Consider the following 7,667-nt stretch of genomic DNA (forward strand, 5'->3'; position numbering starts at 1 on the left):
CCTCAGAACCCTAAATAAATTATTTTTCATTGACTCTTATTTGATATATGACTGCATTATTTAATTATTGTAATGGGCCCAGCATTAACCGGAGCCAACATTAATCAGCACTATTAATCAGGCATTACATTACTTTGTTGATGTAGCCAGGAGTCCTTACCAAGCAGTTCACTTTTACATTTGAAAGTTTAAGTTTTATAAGTACTCAGTCGATATTTAAATAAACACCACGAGATTTTCGCTGCACTGAGGATTGGTGTGTGGCAAAGTAAAGTTGAAACGTAGAAGAATTTGTTCGCAGACCATTAGTTACTTTAGGTGATCAGTTACAGCCGTCATTCGGTTCTGTTAACACTGCCTTGAACTTGTCTGACCAAGAAGGGCTCTGAGATTGACTTTGCATTTCGTTTGTAACTTTGCCTGAAGGTCCCCCACAAAGGGTTAAGAGCTCTTCCCTGGAAACCCTTGAAAAACGTGGCAAATTATCTTCTGGCCGCTCCTAGGAAAGTGTTAGGATTTACCGAAGGTCAGAGCGGAAGATCAACCCAGGAGAAGCGCTGCCGGAACAGAGAGTGTTAACAGAGATTTGGGTGAGCTTTACTAAAGCTCCACATTTGGACATACCACTTGCTTTGTTTGCTTTAGTTAAGCTACACGTTTGTATGCCACTTTTAGCTCCGTGCTCCTTGAAATTCCCCGAGCGTGGAAACCCAAGAATTTCATTTCCCGCGCGGGTCCCTCTTTTGCCTCCCTCGTCTGCCTTCCGTGGGCCTCCCGCCCTAATAAGCTCCCAGCTCTCGGCCACGGCTGGGAAATCTCCACCCCTATCTCTCAAGTTAGTACAGGGACAAGAAACTTCGGTGAGGCAGGCGGGGACGACGAGGTGACCCTCTTCCCTCACGCCCAGCTCGCGCCGACGCGGAAAGCCGCGCGGCTCTCGCTGGCCGGCTGGTGCCCGCTTGCGGGAGGCCTGCCTCCTGGTGGCGGCGCCGCGCGGAGCTGGCCCAGGGCTGGCCCCGAGCCGGAGCTCAGGAAACTGCGGTCGTTTTGCGAGTGTGGCCGGTGAGCTACCGGGCTTCCTTACCCCTGGACTTCGGGCCGCGAGTCCTTTTCTTTCTCGAGAACCCACCTCGCCTTCTCTAGGGCGACTGGGCGCATGCGGAGGCGTTTCCCTGGACTGCAGGTTTAGGATTTTTCCTGTGGCGGTTTGGACGCTCTAGGAGTCCTCCTGGGGGTATTGGGATGACGCGCTGGAGGAGCAGAAAAGGCAGCCGGACCCTCGGGAGGCACCGCCTCAGCCCTTTGCCCTCGGGCCCCGGACCGCGAGCTCCGCAACTTCCAGGGGCTTCCTTCGGTGGGCGAAGGCTGGCACAGACCTGGGGGCATCAACTCCCGGGGCGGGAACCTGGACTACTCTCTCCGGCCCCTAGCGCACCCCAGGAGTTTACCCATGAACGTGAACGTCAACGCGTCTTTAAACTCGGCGGACACTTGGGGCCACGTCCCTCCTCCAAGAGTCGTTCCACTCCGTCTGTATTGAGATGCTACTTTGTGCCTGGCACTCTGGTTTCTGGAGAGAGTAAGAATAAAACGCGACTTTCTGGTGTGACTCACGTCTCATGGAGAAGTCAGGTAAATAGATCATTATTAGGCCCAAAGAGAAATGCTTTCTGAGTACCTCTAGACGAAAGCGAGAAATGCCCGTGGCTCCATTCTTTCATCCTGCGCTATCCTTCTTGTGGCTGTAGCATCTTCCCTTCTCTGTGTAAACTCAAGCGCCTAGAGGTCAAAAGGGGCTCCATTCGTTGTTTTCTGTTTATTTTTGTGTGTGCGGGTTAAAATATATAAAGCATAAAATTTGCCATTTTAAGTGTACAGTTCAGAGGCATTAATATATTCACATTGGTACAACCGTAACCACTATCCATTTCCAGAACTTTTCCATCATTCCTGAACTGAAACTCTGTACCAGTTAAAGAATAACTCCCATTCCTCCTCCACCCCACTGCCCCCAGCATCTTGGCAACCACTATTCCATTTCCTGTCTCTAGGAAATTGACTATTCTATAGCTACCTCATATAAGTGGATGCATACAATATTTATCCTTTGTGTCTGGCTTATTTTGCTTAAGTAACATAATGTCTACAAGATTCATCCGTTATAGCATGCATCAGAATTTCATTCTGTAGGCTGAATAATATTCTGTTGTGCATTATATACACCACATTTTGTTTATTTATCCATCAATTGACATTTGGGTTGTTTCCTACTTTTCTGTTTGTTTTAGAGCCTACACTCACCTAGCTCTTTGTAATACTCTGCATGCAGTATGCACTCAATAAAGGTTTATTTATTCATTTTCCTAATTCTTTTTCATCCCAGAAATCCTCAAAGCATCCCCATTGTTTTTTGCTGTGCCTTCTGGATTTGTACCCTTAACTTGCTCACAATTAAGAGACATTCAGACTCACTCTGCACATTATCTTCAGTAAAAATAAGTAGGAGTTAAGACTGTACTAGAATTAGTTCCTGACAAAACTGTGATCATCCCCCTTCTCCCCTGCCTACCCGCCCCCATACACAGACTTTTTACGTCCTTTTTATGCCTTCTTACCTGTCCTAAGTCCTTGAGCGCCCAAGATGACTTGGAAATGTTTCTCTGACTGTCCAGGCCCTCCACTTCAGTGTCCTCTTGTGGTGTAATATTACCTGCCATAAGTGTTGGTTCACACGTGCTACTAAGCTAATTTCAAGGTCACGAAAACCGGTCAAGTGGATGGCTGAGGATGCAGGCGCTGAGAATTGCTGCTAGCTCTTATGTAGGTGGTGATGGCAGAGCAGAACCTTCCATCTTCATGGGTCTAGCAGTCTCTCCCAACACAGCCTCTCCCAATTCCATTGGACAAGCTCTTTCCAACCCTCAAATGTATTTCTTCAGGACCAGTTAGGTAGTCTGAAAATAGGTTCAAGGCAAGGTATTGCTAGCTGACAGTAGTTGGTGCTTCTCCCAAGAGAAGATTCATTTTAACCCAGGAATTCTGTTGATAACATGCCATAATCCAATTTCAAATGGTACATTTTCAGGCAGTGTAGCTGGGAGGTGATTCCCTCATGAAGAAGATATTTCAGTGGCCTCCTGGGTCTAACTAGGTAGTCTATGCCTGCACAACAGCTCCTTGAACAAGCACTTCATGGCCTGAGCAGGATTCAGAAATCCTCAAGAATTCAGAATGTCAGCAAAGGTCTAAATCTGTGTTTTATAAAGGTAAAATTGTTTACACTAACTCAGGAATTTTCATTACCGCAGTTAACCTGGACTAGCCCTCCCACCCTCAACACACAACACAGACTTATTTAGCTCTGAATCTCAGTGGTTTGCAGTGGTACACGTTTAAATTTTGCACCCCGAAATCAAAACTTCATAAGGTTTTTTAAAATTATGAATTTAATTGCAAAATATACACAACTCCATCCCAGAGAGAACTCCTCCATTTGTGGGTTGCCTTCCATAAAAGACCCTCAAGAGTACGTGTTTGTGGCTCTGTAATCATCTAGAGTTTATCTACATTGTTTAATAAATTAATTTCCTGGAAATATACTTAGTATTTTAAATTCTAATATAAGAATTGAAAAAATAATATTACCACATCTAGAAAGAGTGCATTTATTTATTTTTCATTTGTAGTTCACCCAGCGGGTGTCTGTGAAGAGAAATCTCTCTGCCTGGAAAGAATGGGGATCTCTAAATTGATTCTAGGAGTGTGGCTGTCTACAGGACACATTGGAAATGAATAGAATTCTCATGAGACCATGAGAAAGCCTTGTCTTGAACTGAAATTTTTTTGTGCTCAAAATCTATACAGTGACCAACTTTCTTTGTCTTTCTCTGTCTGTCTGTCTGTCTGTCTGTCTCTCTGTCTCTGTCTCTCTCACACACACATACACACACACACACTCACACACTCTTTTTAGCCTGATGTTCAGGCTTAAACCAAGGCTGAACTATCACCTCTGTGCTCTGCATATGCAAACAGACCAGAAGCTCGATGTCTACCCTCAGGGGCAAACCCGCACCTGACACCACAATCTGACACCAAGCTGTGGAGGTGGGGGTTGTGGGGGGAGGAGGAGATTTGTTGCAGTACAAACATAGTTTGTTGAGTACATAGTACCCTGTGCAGAGAGCACTTTAGATATCTTCCACTAGAGGCATGTGTGAGTAAATCGCCTTTGCTAGAAAGCTTTGATTGGCAGTCTTCCAGAGCAGAAAAAACTGAGAAAGGTCCTGAACCCAACATTTACAGAAGAGTAAATGCAAATAATAAATGATCACTAGTCATAAGAGACACACAAATTAGAAAATGATGAAATGCCATTTTCCTCTATCAAATTAGCAAATTGCACAAGAACGACGGGCATGATGGTAGGAACTCAGCCATATGCTGCCTGTGTAAAGTGCAAAGTGGTACATACCTTCTAGCAAATGATTTGGCAACACAAAGCTTGGACCTTAAGTGTCATTCTCTTTGTTTCATTCATTCTACGATTCCACCCTAAAGAAACAACCTGAAATATAAGCAAAGATTTATGTACAAAAATATTTGTTGAAATGGTTTTTTAAAGGGTAAAAATTGGAAACATTCTAAAGAGTTAAATATATTACTATATATCCTTTAGATGGAATATTTTGTAATCATTAAAAAGTAAGTCTATGAACAATTTTAATAACTTTTAAAAATCTCAAGGGTAATGGTAAATGAAAAGTCCAGATAGAAAATTATATATAATACTTTATCAGCTATTTAATATACTATACATGTAAAATTATGACTGGAAGGAAATGCACTAAAATGTCAACTGGTTATTTCCAGGAAGTGAAATTATGGGTGGTTTTTTTTTTTTCATTATTTATATTGTACCTTTCTATGTTTTCCAAATTTTTCACAATGTGCAACTTCCAAATTGCTGAGTCAAGACACCTGAAGAGCACAATTAGTGTAAAAAAAATAGACTACACACTGAATGGTTTATATTATCTGAAGCATGATTATTGGAATAGACACCAAGAATTTAAAATAAGCATGATAAATACCTCAAAGAGGAAAGGGAACTTATTAATAACATTAAGCAAGAAAAATTAACACTTTTTAAAAACCCTAGTGGAAACATTAAGTATGAAGACTCTAACAGACTAAATAAAGAACAAATTAATGGAATAAATAGAATAGGATACAGCTGAATAGGATACAATTGAATTTGAAGATTAGTTTGAGGAAGTCTCCCAAAAGCAGCTGGAACGGACAAAAGTGGGCTGCAGTTAGCATCAATAGAATAGAATGGAATAGGATGGGGTGGGGTGGGATGGGATGGAATAGAGAATAGAATAGAATAGAATAGAATAGAATAGAATAGAATAGAATAGAATAGAATAGAATATAGCACCACATGACACATGAATAGTTTGTGAAACTTTCACTTCAATTATTTTTACATCTTTATTTTTTATGTACGTGTGTACTGAGTTGCCATGTAAAATGAAATCTGTTAGTGTGGGTCACAGTACAAAAAAAAAGTTTGACAGCTACTACTTTAAAAAATATATATTTACATCATGCTCTGGCTATACTTTTCTGCCTTCTCTGGGACTTTGCTCATAAATTATCATCCTTCTCTCTTCATGCTCATCTCAGCTCACAAACATGTTCCAATCTCTTGCATCTAAAAATAAAAACAAGCAAAAATGTTCTTCTCTCCCGAATGTGCCAACGCAAGCTAGTGCCCCCCGCTCCCCTTCCTTCCATCACCTAATTTTTTAAAAGGCTGGTTTGGTCACATTGCTTCCAACATCATCTCTTGCCCACTCGTTAGTCCCTCACAGTGTCATTCCAACTCTGAACACCATTGCTATATTAGTCAGTGTGCCGAACCCATGTAGGAAAGGCTGAGTTAAATGAAGAATGCAGGTGACTTCAGTGCAGCATTTGGAGTTTTAAGGAGTGTAAAGTGCACTGTGATTCTTTTAGAAGGATATAGATGCAACATAGTATCTTCCAAGTTGGTTTTGCTAGGGAATACCAGTTTGGGAAACGGAGCTCGCTGAAATAATATGATAAAGCGTCAACAATGAATTTCTAACTGCCCAGATTAAGGATCCTTCTCATTTATTTACTTAATAAGTATTCATTGAGTGTCTACTATGGGGCAGGTACTGTTCTAGGCACATGGGATACATAAGTTAAAAAATGGACAAAGATATCTGCCCTAAGAAGCTTTATCTATTTAGCAAGAGAGAGACCGTAAGAAACAAACACAGTGGATATATTAATGAATGGATTACTTCTATTGTATGCTAGAAGGTAATAGATATTGTAGGGGGGAAATGACAGATGTGGCAAGAGAGTTGGGAGTGGTGAGGGTACAGTGAAGAAGAGACAGGTGGCTTACAGCTTTCAATAATGAACAAAGACTGGAATGACAATACAGGTGGATGTCTGGGGAAGGAGAAATGCAACTGAGCAAGGGGGAGAATGGTACAGAATCACAGAATTGGAGATAAGTTCAAAGAAGTGTGGGATGGGAGGAGGCAACCACACAAGTCCTTGTAGGTATTAAAAGGACTTGAGAGATGGGAAGCCACTGTAGGTTGTTGAGCAGAGCAGTGACCTGCTCTAACTTAAATCCTTACATCCTGTAAGGGGTTCCTCTGGCTGCTCTATTAAGAACACCCTGTATCAAGCAAGGGAAGAAACAGGAAGACAGGCTAGGAAGTGATTGCAGCAATATGGCTGAGACCTGAAAGAGGCTTCAACCAGGAGGGTAGCGGGGATGGTGAGAAGTGGTTGAATTCTATATGTATTTTGAAGAGGAGCCCACATGATTTCCTGACATATTGAATACAGGCTATAAGATTAAGAAAGGAGTCAAAGATAATCATCCCATTTGGTCTTTGTGCAGCATTTTTAGCACTGCTCCATCTAAGCTTCTTTTTTGACCCCATCATCACCTAATTGTTGGTGTTCCCCAAGACTGTGTCTTCAACTCTACCTCATTCTATATTCTCTGTCTTGGTGAGACTATCCACTCTCATAGAGTTATGTTATTATTATGCAAATAATCTGAAAATTCCTGTCTCTCTCCTAATTTCCCCATGTGCTGCAGACAGAGTGATGATTATGTTCATTATCTTGACTGCGGTGACAATTTCCTAGGTGTATACATGTCAAAATGTATCAAGTTGTACCTTCATCTGCATCTTCTATTGCATCCAATGTTCTGACTTGGATTAGCCATAGGTGACCTCTTTTAGAAGCCATTTATCAGCCATCTTTGCATCCACATGCAGTATTTAGCATGTTTCATAACAGACTGTGTTTAGCAAGGCTTTGCTGGTATGAAACAAATATAGATAAATCAATTGCTCTGCTATGTAACAACTGTAACTGGACAGATGGGCATAATGACTAATTTAAAGGTGTTAATATTTATGAGTTCAATGCAATTATAATAAAAATTATCATGGCTTTAAAAAACTTCTTTCAAAGGTTATATCAAAGAATAAAAGAGTAAGAATAGCCAAGAAAACTTTGAAAAAGAAGAGTGATTGGGCATTGAAGATTGCCTTACTAAATATTACTATGTAGCTGTAATAATCAAAATAATGGGGACT

The sequence above is a fragment of the Camelus ferus genome, chromosome 3, assembly GCF_009834535.1.
Source record: "Camelus ferus isolate YT-003-E chromosome 3, BCGSAC_Cfer_1.0, whole genome shotgun sequence".
In the NCBI taxonomy this organism is placed as follows: domain Eukaryota; kingdom Metazoa; phylum Chordata; class Mammalia; order Artiodactyla; family Camelidae; genus Camelus; species Camelus ferus.